Raw genomic sequence first — 17,443 nt, forward strand, 5'->3', positions numbered from 1 at the left:
AATTCTGAGATTTATGTCATTACTTGTTTAAATATTTGAACTCGTTGCAATGGAACTATTCCTTGGTCTAAAATAATTAACCATTTAGTAGGTGAAAACGTCACGGAATGAAGTGTTAGTGAGTTTTCATGAGGCCATGGTTTGCTTTCAATGAATTCAGTTCAAAAACGCCAGATGGTCCCTCGAGTACCATGGTGCCTATTAAAACCTAATGTTGTACATAGAATGTGTGACTACATGTTTTCCACCGAGAAAGCGAGAACATGGATTCAGGCGTGTGTATCTTCAACTCTGTTAAAAAGACACACTCCAAAATCGCGCATAAGCATCAAGCGTGTAAACGGGGACATTCCTATAAATCATGAATTTACGTTATTACGTTAAAATAGTTGGTAGAAGCAACATTTTATCATTGCTCTAACCGAGAACGCCTTCAGTTGGGGTGTGTAATCTCATGAATGTTCGCAAGGGCCCCGAGTGGCCGAGTGGTCTAAAGCGCTCTCCGTTAAGGATCACTGCCATCTCACCTCTGTCTGCGTGGGTTCGAGTCTCGGATTCGGCTAATATGGATATGTGAGAAAGCTTTCCAGTAGCTTCTCGTGGATCTGTGGTTCTTTCCGAGTTTGTCCCAGGTTCTTGCTTCATTAAGTTTACTTGCCCAGTTCCCTCAGTCAACTTTTGCAAATTTGTTCGCAAGCTTATATTTGGAGCTAAACACATAGACACGTTGTTTCGTAGTAACAACTCCAACATTGCAATTGACGTTACACAAGCAATGCTGGTGACAAAATTGTATTACAAACGTTAACGTTACCTTTATGTATGCCTGTGTTATCCCCTTTCTGAGCTCATACTCACTTATTGTATCGTGTGTGCAGCCGTGCACCACTTCCACGTTGTCATTTCTCGCGCAGATCACAGGCGCGGGACAATTTACTTGGTAAATAAAGTATCCAAACGTATCCAACATTATTACACCAAAACATGTGTGTTTGGTGTTTCAGCATACAGCGCGAGATAATGACCAGGCACATATTAACATGATATTTGACAACATATTACTGACTGATGTTTCTTTGTAGTTAAACTGCCATCAACAAACGTTTGTAGAAATTCGACTTACTTATGCAGAAACCACTCCTCATATTGCATGTACATATTACAATATGTAGTCGTACATCGACCAACATCAAAACGATGACGCTGAAGTGCAAGTTTCCATTAAGAATTTATTACATTGAACCAGTTTTAATACTTCTCACTGGAACACGTTCATATAGTTTTCATGCCCGTATTGGAAGTTTTTGATGCTACGCTGTGATTCTTTTTGACAAACACTGTTGTTGGATGTTACCAGTGGCCGAATGAATGTGATCGACGCACCTTTTCGAAAACTCGTAAAATATTCTCATTTTCATAATTAAAGCAGTTACATTTTTAAACAAAATGTCGTATCAAGAAGTGAGGGTCAGTTTTAATTAAAATAAACCTGCAAGAACAAGTAACATAACGGAATCAAAAACAAGTGTGGATCACACTGAAACTTTCTCCATAAAAATTAACTGGAAATGTCCCTGGGTACACAGCTCGATCAGCTATTGCGGCCAGACACAAAAAATTCAGATATATTACAATCATCAAAGTCACAGGTTGCACGAATAAAAAAAAAGAAGACCAACTGGTAGAATATTTACATTGCTTGCAATAATTCCAGCATTGCTAGTATCAGCGGCTCCTGCAGTTACAAAAGCTACAGTGTTATGGGCTGTTGAAACTGTAACATATTATGTATATTTAATTGTCTATTTTCAAGTTTATACTTTTTTTTAAAGTATTTCATTACAAGCTATTAATGTATGCCATATCATTATTTATACCGAATATTGCCATTGTAGTTCGCAAAGGACCCCACGTGACAGCATACACTATTGATCTTAGGTGGAATCAGGAATCAAGCATATTCATTTAACATAGCACAACCATAGTAAGCCACGGAATTATTCAGGAAATATCAAAATTACATCAGTCACTGAGAAACTACGCCATAAGTGCAAGTTAAAGTCTTGTTATTAAGATTACTGTTACTAATTGTAATCATACCTCAACATGTCTGTATAGATCTATACAATATATTACTCAAGTCACGTATACCATACATAGCTAAAAGTATTCTTACAGCCATGAACAATAATTACACAAATCAGTCACTGAGAAACTACGCCATAAGTGCAAGTTAAAGTCTTGTTATTAAGATTACTGTTACTAATTGTAATCATACCTCAACATGTCTGTATAGATCTATACAATATATTACTCAAGTCACGTATACCATACATAGCTAAAAGTATTCTTACAGCCATGAACAATAATTACACAAATTAGCCATGAATATATATAGCAGCAGGGCGGGCGAACAGACCAAAGGGCATTTTCCAAAATAAAGGTTCTATAAAAATATTGTTCGAAGAAGGGCTGCTTTTCCTAAATAAACGCTTCCACGATGATTAAATAATCGTGAACGATCATAAAATAAATCCCAGGACGGTCCCGCCCTGCTGCTGTAGTTTATCGTCATTCATCCATATATTTTGTCAAGGCCGATTCGATATCGTGTTCGAGGATCATGCAACGCAATCGGTACAAATTCATGCGGCGATGATTGAGGGCGACTGAAAAAGTTTTTAAATTGAATAATATCCATGTCGCCGCTGCACAAGGTTTGATGAATATTTCGTAGCGTGTGCGTGTCAACGCCGTTGAAAACAGCCAAAATATTGTCCCTGATAACTTTTGGTATTTGTGTATATCGCTGAGTTACATAAATAACATCAGTGTTTTTATGTCTTCCTCGGTAAAATATCCTTACCGGGATTGGTTGTTTATCCAACATTACATCGTAGTACACAAATAAATTATTTACACTTCCACCAAGATCGTCAACTGATGAAACTTCATCGATGTTAGTGATAAATTCAATAATATTATCGCCGTCACTTAGCAACGACGCCTTTGCGCTAAAATATTTTAGTACTTGATAACATCGCTGATCATCAACTGATGGCGCAACCAAATATAACTTGTCCCATTTCAACCATCTCATTATCAAACTGAGCAACAATTGTGTTTTTCCACTACCATTAACATTCTGATAGAATTTGGTAATGCCGCGTGATGTTTAATTGGTTCCTGTTTCTTTGTGGCGGACAAATCAATTACATTGATGATATAAATATATTATGGATTTATATTGTGTAAACTGACGATCACATACACCAACAACAGGGTTAGTTACAGTTGTTACGTTCAATAATAAATCAGCCGTCGCAGGTACGTGCGTGAAATGCGGCACAAAGAAATTTAAATTTGTTTCATCTGGTCAGAAACCAATCAAAGTAAAATTAATTATAAAAAAAGAAATACGGCGGTGACATTGCAGCAAAATTAGCATCGCTGCCAGGATTATTTTGGTCCAAATACCAAGGAGAAAATCATATTGCTGGATATAATTATTGTGGTCCAGGAACTCGACATGATATCACACTTGATAATCATGATATAATAAAATCAAACGAAAATCCGATAAATGCAATTGATCAAGCATGTCTCGCTCATAATATTGCCTATCGAAGTAATGATTTACAACAAAGATCAAAGAGAGATTAGATAGTTGGCTAATTGATACTGCAATGAAAAGCAAATTAGCGTTAGGTGCTTGTAATTGATATTATGGAATCAATGTATTATTCTCCGGTTGGATTTTGGAAAGGTAAAACAGCGATAAAAAACTTACCACGGCTGCTCGAGTAAACCTGCTACTGCCGCAGCGTGGTTATCGAAGCAGGCTTTTTGGCAAATTTATCTTCCGCCGCCTAAACAAATCGAGCACGCGCATTTTGATGTTAGTGTTCTTAATGAAGTTCATCAGGCTGATGTTATGTTTTTACCGCATGATATCGTTGACGATAAAACATACAAGTACGTGTTAACGATAGTTGACATCGCAAGCAGATACAAAGAAGCAGAACCGTTAATGACTAAAACTGCCACTGAAGTTGCACACGCATTTAGGAACAACGAGGACAATTATAATGGCCAATTTTACTTCAGGATGATTCTGGTAAAGAATTTCTTAGTGCTGTATCGCTTTTAATGAATCAAAATAATGTTAAATACGATACGGACATACTGGAATTCACAGTGATCAAGCTATTGTTGAGCGATTTAATAAAACACTTGCTGAGCGATTATTTAGATATCAGTACGCGATAGAATTTATTCAGGACAAGACATCCCCCGAATGGGTGGAAAGATTACCACGTGTAATATCAGCAATAAATAATGAAGTAACACATTCATTACAAATGAAACCGGCAATCGCGATTACAAAAACAATTATACAAATAAAAAGACGCGGCTTTTCAACACGACCAGTTCCAGGTAGTATTATTGTGCGATATTTATATAAACCAGGCGAAGTTGAAGGTGGCAGAAAAAGAGCAACATATCCTGTCTGGAGTACAACAACACATACAATATCTACCGTGACAAGATGGCCAGGTAGACCAGCAATTTATGTACTTGATTCACTTGCTCCTCAGCATGGATTTACTCGTGAAGAATTACAAGTTATTCCCGCGGATACTCATTTGCTGCCACAATCACTTAAATAATCAATTCCACGTCGATTACATTCCAAACACGCCAAAGTAACGTTTTCTCGCGTATAACCGTAATTTTTATTTTTACTGTCAACGGTAAACTGTCTTGAATCATATTTCTGATACTGCCACGTCATTATACAATTACAACCTGAACAGTGATTGTTTTGATGTTGCTTCAGCGACATTACAAATTCGACATCTGTCAAATTCGTAATTATGTTTTTTATCAAATTGTTTGTAACTAAATATTTTTTTCTTTATTACGTAATCGTCGATGTTATCATCGGTTATTTATTTATCCAAAACGATCCTCCTCAGCTGAGATATTTTTCTACCTCTAGATACAGCTAAATAAACTAAATTTGACCATTCTATGCGATCATCAACAATCCAAACCCTTGTATCAGTAATAGTTAATCCTTGCGACGAATGAATTGTCATAGCGTATCCTAGCGTCCATGGAGATTTTTCTGCGTGCAGTGTTTCTTCGACGAAATTAATATCAACAACAACAGCATCATTTAACACTAAATTCTTTCTTCCTTGTCCTGGTACATCAACGTCAATATTTTGTCGTCGCGTATCAGCTGGTCGATAACATAACGGCACTGGCATCGTTGGAAATTTCTCTCGCTGCAACTGAAATAATTCTCGTTGAAGCGCATCACGAACTATTTTTCTACTGGCAACTATTAAATCATTTGGCGTCCATGTGGATAAAAAATGCTTCACTGATGTTTCTAAAATTATTTCACGCATAACGGTACACTGAGTTTTATTCGCTTGTAATCGAAGTAACTTTTTTAATTCACTTAATTTTTCATCAAGTGATCAAGTGATCTGTAATCGGTGTCAACTTCTTCATAAAAATCAACAAAATTCTTCAGCCATTCATGAGGAGATTCTCCATCAATAGGACTCGGTTGACGTGATCGCCGCACATAATTACCGAGGTATTTCTCGTTGATAACCAATATATAAACGCTTTCAGCGTTTCCAAAGAAACGGTACAAATTTCATCAAAAATAATAACTTTATTTATATATTTATCTCCCATGTGCCACCGCTGTATTTGAAAACACAATGATAGGTACAGGAATTAACTCCGCGATTTTTCATTTCACTCGCTAATCTGTGTGTGGGCGTTAACACAACCACGTCATAATTTTTAAATAATTTTATTATTCGTGTCATTTTTCCAGAAAGACCTGGCCCGTTCACGTATACGGTTTTATACCATGATACCGGATCGTGCACGGACGGCGCCGACGAAATTTCCAGCGCTGTATCGCTGTAATATTTATATTCAACCGCAACATCAGCTGGTTCACAATAATTAAGAATATTTTCGTATTTGATTCTCCACGTGTCCCATGAACCATCGCTGGTTAAATCTGCCAGCGCCGTTAAGTGTTTTCTGTCGATGTAAAACGAATCCGTAGCTACTCTAACTGCGTCACAAGGAAATCTGTTTATCATCGAAAGTAAATTTATACTTACATATGCGAGCATCAATGATCTTAAATGAGTGTACTGGGGAAATTCTCCATCAGTGCAACTGACAACGGTGCCTAATTTTGTTCCGTCACCAAGGTAAGCGTTTTCCCGATTACAAAATATACCCCTCGACGCGGTATCAGTAAATGTACCTATTATTTGTCTACCTACGTATTTTGCTTCATTGTCTTCCGTTGCCAACCAAACCACAGTTTGTTTTCGATATGATATAATTTCTTCGCTGATCGTCAACGAAGTTAACATGGCACAATCTAACATATATCGCAATAACACTATTGGTACCCAGCACCTCTCCGAGAAATGTTTACCAAAATATATATAACAAATTTTATGCAGACCCGCAGCAAATTCAAACGAAATAACACGATCGAATCCTGTCAAAGGTAAATTCGGCAGCGGACCATTAATTGACACCCAAGTCATTTCGTCACAAGGATGTCCAAATTGTACAAAGTATTTAGCACACTCGCCATATCCGAGAAAACTTCCAGGATAACACGCAATCATGTCAAATGGTTCACAAACGGAATTGTATTTGGTATTCCATAATGTGTCCGTATTAGATAAAACTTTGTTGTATATCTTTGAGAAATTCTCACCGCTTCGGTTTCCATAAGTTTTCTTCCCTAGCAGCGTGTGCAACAACCAATGGAACTTTAAGACAATTAATCAGTAACTGCTCAGGATTTATTGAATATTTTTCTGCTAATTTTTTCATTATGTCGTGTAATAATTCATTCCTGTACATGTCGCCGGTAGGTCGCACAAACTGATCGTATTTATCATCGCTGGAAAACACCACACCGATACCGGATCGGATTTACTTATTTGGTACATCAAACAAAATGTTTCTGAGTAATATAATTTAACAACACGATCTCGCGGAAATATTGTAACTGCGCTGGTCCACGCTTGCAAATTATGATCAATATTTACAATTGGTGTTCCCTTTGATTTATACGCGGAAGAATATAAAATGTATCCCGACATTGTCTTTACCGTTATTGGAAATTTACATGATAACGTAGCAACGTCATTCACTGACGCACCCGCAGTTACTGATTCCGCCCATGTAGTTATTTTTTCTCGTTGCAAATCAGTTAAATCGCATCCGCGTTTTGCATTCGTAAAATGCTCCATCACTCGCTCAGCTACACAATTTATCTTCGAAGAATGTTTCATTAAAGCAAGTTACCAACATTAGGTTTATCACGCAGGTGATAAATTCCATAAACGACCGCGGTAACCGGGTACGCCCGTATACAATATGGTTTATCTATGCCGGCTAACAGGATGGGTTTAGTTTCCGCTTACAGTAACATACTTTTTCCGCCAATTACAGGATCACGTTTATCACGAGTAATCCATACGTCATTCGCTTGTTAAATGATAAATTTTGACCTGAAAATAATTTTTTTTATCACCGATAGCGTTAATTATTGCTTTCGCTCTTGCGTCGTTCATGGTGTTATCGACGCCGTTAGTTTTCAACGTCGACTATACATGAGATGCTCCGTCATCGCAAAATTCTTTTTTTGGCGATATTTACTTCAGTTAGATCGTATTCGGCATCATCGAGGTCAAATAAGCTCAGGTTATATTTTAGACAAATATCTAACTAAAAATGAATCGATGCAAATGGTTAATGGTTGGTTCGTTAACTTGCTGTGAAAAAGCATGCAAAGGTGAATTTTGCGGAAAACATTTAGCGTGTATTCGTAGAATCGGTTCAGGACCAACTAGATGTACACGGTGCAGCATCGGAATACGCGGAAAACTCGAATATATGTAAAATGCGGTGGAAAGCTCTACCGAGAACTTAAAAGACATTATGACAAAATACTCATTTATAATAGAATCAATAATTACTAGAGTGATATATTCACGAAGCATCCAATCATCGATAACTACGAAGCATATTGCAGAGGCGTTGTCAGACACTGCAAACTAAAATATTTATTGCTGGAAATAAAAAAAATATCATTGTCATCGTTTCATATACGAATGTTTCCACGGACCAATCAAGGACGGAGTTGTAATTGATCACATCGATGGAAGCACACTTAATAATAATTTATCCAATTTGAGGGCGGTTACACAAAGCGAGAACTGTAGATCACGGAATACCGGCGGAATCAGAAAATCTAAATCAGTTAAACCAATTAACACGAAGACAGGCGAATAAATATACTTTCTGTCGATGACCGCTGCTGGTAAATATTGTAGTATTAATTCGGCTGTGGTACGCAAAGTCTCAGAGCGAATATATAAATCATCGTTTTCATATAAATTTAAAAACTCGATCTCATTTCATTATATTCCTCTGATATTAGATTAAAATCACTTTAAAAATCAAATTAATCTTATTTTAGATACTTTTTATTTGGTTTTTGAAATATAATTTAGTATATAATGAACGAAGAAAATATCAACGATGTAATTAAATCCATTGAGGAGTTAAAAATTAAAGAAATACATATTTCAGATGAATTATTCACCGACAAAATCATTGCGGATTTTGAAACACTAATGCAAAACAAACACGATGGAAGATATGTACTGTCGGCCGAAAACAGATTTATATAAAAAAAAATCAACCAGCGATGTATCAGTCGCTAGCTGGCATCGACGAGACACAAATAAAAGAATTTGCCACGCTAGCTAACACAGTTGAAAAGTTTTGATCAGAATTATCCAACGAGTACGAGGCTAAAAAAATAATTAGTATTCGTGTGATACAACTAAGGAAAATGCTGGATAAGGATGAAAACAATAAATTTGTTGAAATTATTAAATAACTAACTAACAAAAATATTTTGTTGGTTTTCATTTATTTTTTTTTATTTTTTTTACGTATAGAGGTTAAAAATATCATATGATCGCACAAGTAAATTTATACTTAGTGTTTCGCAGCTTAAATCATGTAGATTTCCGGATTGATCTGTCAGCCTGAAATTCATTCTTGATAATAAACGATTATGATATCCCAGATAAACCGGATTAGTTGGTTCCTGCACGATTAAGAAACCAGGTGGTATATCTTTCGGTGAAAACGAATTAAGAACAAATCCTTGCCGGATTTGATCTGATACTGATGTATCGGCGCTATAGCTGTTTTCGACGATGTCGCAACTAAGATTAACCGCAATCACGTCCGTTATATTTACTATTCCTGGTGAAATATGTCTACCACCGCCAGATTGATCGTTATCACGTCTAAGTATAGCTGGCATTGGTAATGATTTTCTCCACGCGGATAATAACTCAGACAATAACTCATCAATGGTGTCGCTGACGAATTTTTTTAATTCATCCACGTTATAACCGGGGAGTTTATAATATGGTAGCGATTCTGCCGTCAGCGAGTACAAGTCAATGAATTTTTGTTTATTTTCATTTTTATTATCAATTATTGTATTAATCAATTGCGTGTGAATATATTCCATGCAGTATGTGAGGATATTTAATGCCATAACGAAAATACTGTCGTAGTAGATTCACTATTTTTTATGTTCTTGATTAATTTCTTAAAACCAATTATTGATATCAATTATTTCAAGAAATATATCAGCTTCTTTCATTATTATTTCATGCTCATTGTATTCATCTTCATCATAAAAAATCAACTACATAACGTCTTTTCCTCTGATAATAAAAGTGCTACTTAATTTTCTGTGATCTATATAAACTATATCTTTTGAGAAACTAAAATTAATAAATTCATTATAAGAACGATAGTCTGTGGTATAATCAAATTTTTTAGGTTCGGGCGGTGTTGATGGTTGATAGTAAACCACCAAATGATTTGGATCTGATATTCGGCCAGCTGTAATAAACTCGCAACTGTGCTAGCGAGATTTCTTCGATGGAAATAGGAATCGGAAAATTAACACCAAATTCTGGGATAGTCGAACTTACCGAGATCATCGTGGTTTTGCGTAGAATTGTATTTCTTACGATCTGCTGAAGTAATTCCGCCATTATTTATAATCCGTAGCTTTAATCGTTTGATTGTAAATATTTATCATCGACGAGAAATCAAAGTCGGATATAATACCGTCGTTGAGACTCTCCGACAGCACAGAAGATAACTTTGAATACGCGGTCGTCGCTGTATGTAATTTAATTACGTACTCAGATAATTTTTCACTCGTGCATGAACACACTTTTTTGTGATAATATTAAAGGCACCCGCGACCGTTGTTCCCGCGGAATAAAAATAGTCACAGTTACCGGTGCCATCATTGTCACCGCGGATAATATTATTGCAGCACCCAGCAATAGCCGCGGATACCGAATAAAAAATCACGTCAATGATAACTAATCGTCGCTGATATTTTTTTCTTTGCCGAATACGTATCTATGATGGTTTTCAGCAACGATTGACACGCACGCGCCTGACTGTACCTGTACTTGGATACACTCATTATTGATTTGCTTGGTAAATAATTGAGGTGTTTCAGATAAAAATTCCATGCACCACCAGTGCGATGTTGGTGCTGTTGTTGTATCGGTTTCCAACGTAAACGTTTCTTCGACGTTTCTATTTAATAAAACAGTCAAGAAACCAATAAATCTGTCACTGGGATGTCGCCAGTCATATTCTTTAGTTATAATCCTAAATCTTATTTTGGAAAAAACGCATAACCTATACACGTCAGTAACTGCAGTGGTGTATTTGAGAGAACCATTCTCTGGTGACCACGTTGATGATCCCGTCGACGTGATAAATATCATATTGTTGACCTGCGTTGAGGTTATTATCGGTGGGATCTTAATAAAGCTAGTTTTCTCGATAATTCCAGGAATTAATACATCAGTTCCTTCAAATGTATCAATGACGGTTTTAATGTTTGCAAGATTTTTTTGTCAATTTCATTTATTTTCACAGTTGTTTTAGAAACGTTTTCATTAGTTTTTCTAATAGTTTCTTGAAGGGAAGTAAAATCATTCACGTGTCATATTCGGTCCGTCGGATCACATCATTTAACTTAATATTACTTGTTTTTAATTTTCCGTGTTGATCTTGAAAAATTGCAACCTCGTCAGGATCTATTCCTGATATCGCTAAAAGATTATTAACGTCGTCCTTTGTTGCGTATTTCGACAAATCCACGTCGATGGGTCTTTTTTTAACATTCGCGATAACAGAGTTTTTCCGTATATGTCAAACGTTATAATAATGATTGATTTAATTTATCAGAAGTGTATGATAAGGTTCAGCTGATTTAGACATCCCTGCAAGAACATTAATTGCTTCACGGCCACATATCAGAGGATCAGCAAGTGTTTGCGTCAGTAACGTAGAATACCAGGTTGGAACATTTAATTGTTTAACATAATTTAGAAATTCTGGTGGCGGTGCAAGCCCGTACGAGTCAAAGTAAATAATTCCGCGTGGATTAATCGCGTTAGCAACCCAGTGCGTGCCAGCACCAACACTGTCATCGAGATTTATAATTCCGGTTTCATTGCGGGTTGGATGATCTGGTAATTGATCTCGCATAAATACTCCAGGGAAGAATTTTATTTTTAGTTTTTTTTTAGCGGAATTGGCTAAACCAAAATTTGACATCGGCGTTATCATTTGATTTTGGGAAACCACGACGGAGGTATTCCTGTCAGTCGTAGGCCGCGTCCGTACCATGGAAGTGTTCCTGGCAATCTTAGTCCGCGTCCTTTTATTTTTGCCTTATTTTCCTCCTGTTATTTTTTGTGTTAATTTGCTACCGGCGTATCCGGCAGCACTTAGCGCGACTGCTTTTGCCACAGCCGGAACAGCTCTGGCTATCAGCGCTGGCAACCCAGCTAACAGCGAAAAGAAACCACCTGTCTTAACCATGTATTTGATGGCTCCCGTGGAAGGATCAATTTGAACACCAACATTCACCGATTTAGCTTTGTTGAAATATCCGTGCCGAGTTTTAGTTAGCGATAATTTCTTTGGACAACCATGAATTTATTACTTTTTAATGTTAATTTTACCACGCAGGTTTGTTACATTTGAATGAAGTTTTTCATCTGACCCGGAGTCAAAGTTACAGTAACATGATCGTATGGCATTGTTTATAATAACGCGATTGATATAAATTAATCTCACATTTTTTCCACGGGAGCATCAATGATTCTCATTCGGTCACCAACACCTTCTAAAATCATAGTTCTATCGCTGAGTATAACAACAACTGCTCTAAAATCATTAACACCCGGAATAGTTACTCTTGTTTTAAAATGAATATCAATCTCTGACTGTTTTAATAAATCAATATGTTCTAGTGAAAAATATTAGATCGGATACAAGTTTATAAAATCTAATTGTGATATTTGTAAACCAGTATCAATATTTTGATCTCGTCCCATAAAACGTAACAACCGATGATATTCACGCGCCACCGGATTATTAACTAAATCCAGCGAGATTTCGTCAGATGGTTCCTGATGTCCTTTTATTCGTAATGATATTTCGCTGGCATTAAAATTATCAAATATCATATGACTAGCTGTTTGATTATTTGATCGATTAGCCGCTTGAAGAGCAATAAAGATATGTCTAGGTGCAGAACATCCTTGCTCTGATGATATACGCCAAGTAAAATTGCCATTAATTTTATTAGGGGTACTATCGGTGGTTGTTGTCAACCAAGACATTATTGATTTACCACCTTGATTCATAAAGGAAAGTAATTTACCTTCTTCAGATATTGATGGTGTTATTGATGGCATCCATAATGTAACTTTAGATAATATTACTTTACCGTTATTATTAGCATCAACAGCATCAGCAGCAGTACCTTCTCTCCAGATGGCAACTCTATTATCACCCTTTCGAAAGAAAACAACCGTGTGTTTGGCTCCAAAAATTTTTTTTCTAAATTTTCTACAGAATCCAAATATGTGAGATAATGGAATTGCGCACGAAAAATCTTCTGCACTCGACTCTTAACATATTTTTACGCAAGACAAATCCTACATTATAATTAGAATTACCACTCATAACCACTGGTTGTACATCGGCGTCAGCAGGAGCGTCAGCACCATCAGCGATAGTAAAAAAAAATTTGGCCGTCTTATGATATACGGATTATCTTCAGCCGCATTAGTATTATCTTTGGCGAACATCATAATCGGACCAGCCGATCTAGTAAAATCATCTGAATATCTCCTTATGCCTATAATTGTTGTATTAATATCGACATTATAATCAATTGATTCAATTTATTTTTCATCAACCATGTATATGGCGCTCTTAAATAATGACATAATACCATTGTTGACAAAACCAATTTTGTAACTGGCTCCATATCGGTTAATATTTGCTCGTATAGTGTACTTGTTATTCGATTCGACTATCACTATTTGGTATTACTGCGTCGTATGAGTAATACTGATAATCGCGCACCGACTCGTCTTTGCTTATCGGTTCATCCATGTCGAAAGCAGCGTTAGACACTCGCGTAAACATTTTATTGTAAACGTTATCTTCTAAAACGAGGGCCACTTCCTGATATCATACTCGTATTTATTATTTCGGTTCCTTGATTTATCAACGATGCCAATTTTTTTTATTAGCTGCGTCGTTTATTACCTTGCTGACGTCGCGGGGCATCTCTGTGGTACTTGGTAATTTAACCTCAGCGACAGGTTGTTTTTGGCGTATTAAATTTAGTATTCTGTCTTTTGACGGCGCTAAATGCTTTACTAGCAGCGCTACAAATGGCAGCGTTGGCTTTATCACGAACAAAATCCATCGCTTTCATTGATAATTGTTTGACGATAGGTCCTGCTTTAGGAGCTATTCTTGTAATAAAACCTTAACAGTATCACCTAATCCGTTTCCGTAGGTAACTTTGTACATGGGTAACCGCGCATTTACCACTCGAGCAGGTATATACTTGTGATGATTTTTATGTACGATCATCTTATTTAATTATTTTGTATTTAACGACTAGTCGCTGTAATCGTCGATGATTTCATCAATGAGATTCCGGTACACGCTGATATCCATGATGCCGCTGCGAAATAATCGCTGACAACTATCAGTTGCCTCGTTGATTATTTCTGATGAATTATTTCCGACTCGTTCTCCTCCAATAATAACTTCTAATCGTGATACATCGATGACACCGTTGTCGGGGCAGATAGAATTATAACCGCTACCGGTAGCTCCAGGAGATTCTTTGACACCAAGAGCTTCTAGTACATCAAAAAGTTTCTTCTTCTTCTTCTGGAAATTGTGGTCGTTGAGAATATTTTGAGACTGTGGTCGTTGAGAATATTTTATCTCCTCATCCACATATTTTCTAAATTTTTTAAAGTTTGGATTTTCTAGGTTATAATTTTCATTTTTAGAAGCAAATATACTGCAGGAATCCAATGTTTAGGTGTTATTTTACTAATATGCTCTAGTTTTAAAAAATTATCTTTATATTCATATACAAATGCAGCACTTTTAATTAATTTTCTCTGTCCTTGAAAGTATCAAGAGCAGCATTGGTAAATAGATGCGTGGAAGATAGTTTTTTACTTGTGGTGGAGGTTGAGGTTGTTATAAAGGTTGAGGTTGTTGTTGTAAAGTTTGAGGTTGTGGAGGAGATTGTCGCTGCAATTGTTCATGATATATATCTATTGCATTACTAAATGAAATATATCTTGGATCAGATACTCTAGCCTGATTAGATCCATAATCTATATTATATATCCACCTGTACCATGTTTCACGACCTACAGGATTATTGGCATATTCAGGTCTTAAAACTTGTCCTAATTGATTGTATGTCATCACAACAATTTCAGCTAGATTATCAACGTCTTTAATTTGCTCTTATGACATTAATACTATCTTCGGTAAATTGTTCAATCGCAGTAACCCTAGTAGCGGCTTGTTCTGTATCATCATCAATATCTGCGTCAACATCAGGTGTTTCTTCAACTTCAGTTTTAGCTTCAGTGACGGATTTAAATCTTGATGTTGAACGTGGTAAGGTAAACCACGATGAAATAACTTGATACAAAGTATAGTACAAACCCTTTTTCACAAAAGTACTACCTTAAGTAATGCAGGCACATATTGTGAATTCCGAAGTGGAGACAAGTACAATTTGATTAAACGTTTGCTAACTGCGCATTGATAGACGCTAATCATACTAAACATTGAGTAGAAAAAGATCAGCAAAATTGATGATAACAATTACATGAAAAAGCAACCGGTAATATAATGAAAGCGCCAGAAATGAAAATCCTACAGTATAATGTATGTGCAGCCATTGCAACAGTACATTAAACTATACTGTTCGAAGAGGCTCATAACCATGTTAGATTAAGAGATATGTATTGTATGGCAAATGCTGTCAACATATTTAAAATAAAAAGTAATAAAGAAGAATAAAAAACGAACATTTACCCATAGCACTTTGTAGATTAGGAAGAATGGTTTGTTTCTACAGGAGATAAGATGAATAAACAAGTAATAATAGTGGAGAATAAAGCAATATCTCATTAAATCAATAATTTGCTCTGGGAAAAGACGGTAATCAAATGCACCGCTGGCAATTGGTTACTAAATTATAAGAAGCTAAATTATAATATAATTGCTTGGATATGCATTTTGTAAATGCTGTCGGACTTGTGATCATACATTATTCACAATAAGATTGTTACATCAAAACCAAAGAAAAACTTCTTAAACGGGAGGATAGGTAAATTAGCATGCATAAGAACAACAAGCAGTTTTCTGAATACGATCCAATCATTCACAAGTCAGAGACTTTGATTATATCAATCAATTTCTTTACTTTTCCATCAACAAGCTATGCTCCATTTCCTGCAATACCATAATTCTCGTTCATAATAAAATAAGCACGTACACTAGCATAACAACCTAAAACCTTTGTAAATCAAAATAAAGTGTTACGTTGAATGAGAGAAATAAATTGTACAAAAGATTTAGAGATGGAACGGAAAATGATGACACAGTATTTATAATGTAAGAAAAATGTCCTAAGCACATAACATGTTACATCATGGCGTACAAACATGCATTGTGTATCAATCAGAAAAAAATATCATTTATGGAATTAATCAGATGACATTACGAATTATACAAAAGACAAGGAAAACAAATAAAATTTTCAATACACTAATCATATCAGAAAATACTTTATGTAGAACGGATAACGTAGGCTAGAACAACAGCTAGAGTAGTCTGAATAACGAATATAATTCTTATGCTAATGTTTCTCACTTTATGGCTCTATCCGTTGATAAACAGCTTGAATATACATGAGAAGAAAAACGAGTTCTACATCAATCAGTTTATCATTTCTCACATATATAGTTCAACAAATCAATTATTGTTACACCAGTTCTGTGCAATATGTAACTGAGGTGAATTAAAACAAAATAATTGAATGTCAATCTGTGCAAATTAAATTTTACTGGTATAAGTAGCATAATTTTTTGATAGCTCCTTTTGTTCTTGAACAAATATTTCTTGTACAATTTGAATGTAAGATTTATATTTATATTAACCATCGTGATGTATCCATATATATTTTTTCTGGCTTTCTTGATTTATTAAACACATATATATCTGGTTGAAATGTATGAGTATACAATTTTTAAAAGATGATCTGTGATTTTGGATGTTTTAGTCGCTTTTGAGCATATTCTTCAATCGTGTTAATTGTTTATATTATCCTTGACGCAATCGTATATTACTATAGCTCTTATGTGTACTTATGCATCTTAGTACAACACTAGTACTGAAACCTGTTGCGAGGAACCAATACCGTAAGATTGAATACATGTTTAGACTCCTTTAGGATTGCCAATATGATCAAAGTTTCTAATGTGAGTATACTGGTCTACCTGATTTGAAAATTCAAATTGCATCCACGCTAAGTAAATCATGTATATTATTAATCTCATAGAATCTTGCAAAGAAATCGAGATATTTGTATCTGTAGACATTCGTACTTAGACACCTTCATTCAATCTTCTTCAAAGGTATTTTGTCACTTGTAAATTTGTGCTCACTTAAATGCTTTTCTAGTTGATCAAGTGTTTATGAGAGGTGACACGTTGCACTAAAGTTAAACTATAATTCAAGTTCACATTCTATCGAATTTGTAATATTACAACTTAGATAGTATAATGATATAGAATCGTATACAAACATATTGTCTTGTATTCTATCTTTCTATCTCTCTTACACTCTCCGACATTTTCTGGACACACTGTTAACGAATTCTATATCATGTTCTTTA

This window comes from Sinohyriopsis cumingii, chromosome 12, assembly GCF_028554795.1.
Source record: "Sinohyriopsis cumingii isolate HCF-2022 chromosome 12, ASM2855479v2, whole genome shotgun sequence".
Taxonomy (NCBI): domain Eukaryota; kingdom Metazoa; phylum Mollusca; class Bivalvia; order Unionida; family Unionidae; genus Sinohyriopsis; species Sinohyriopsis cumingii.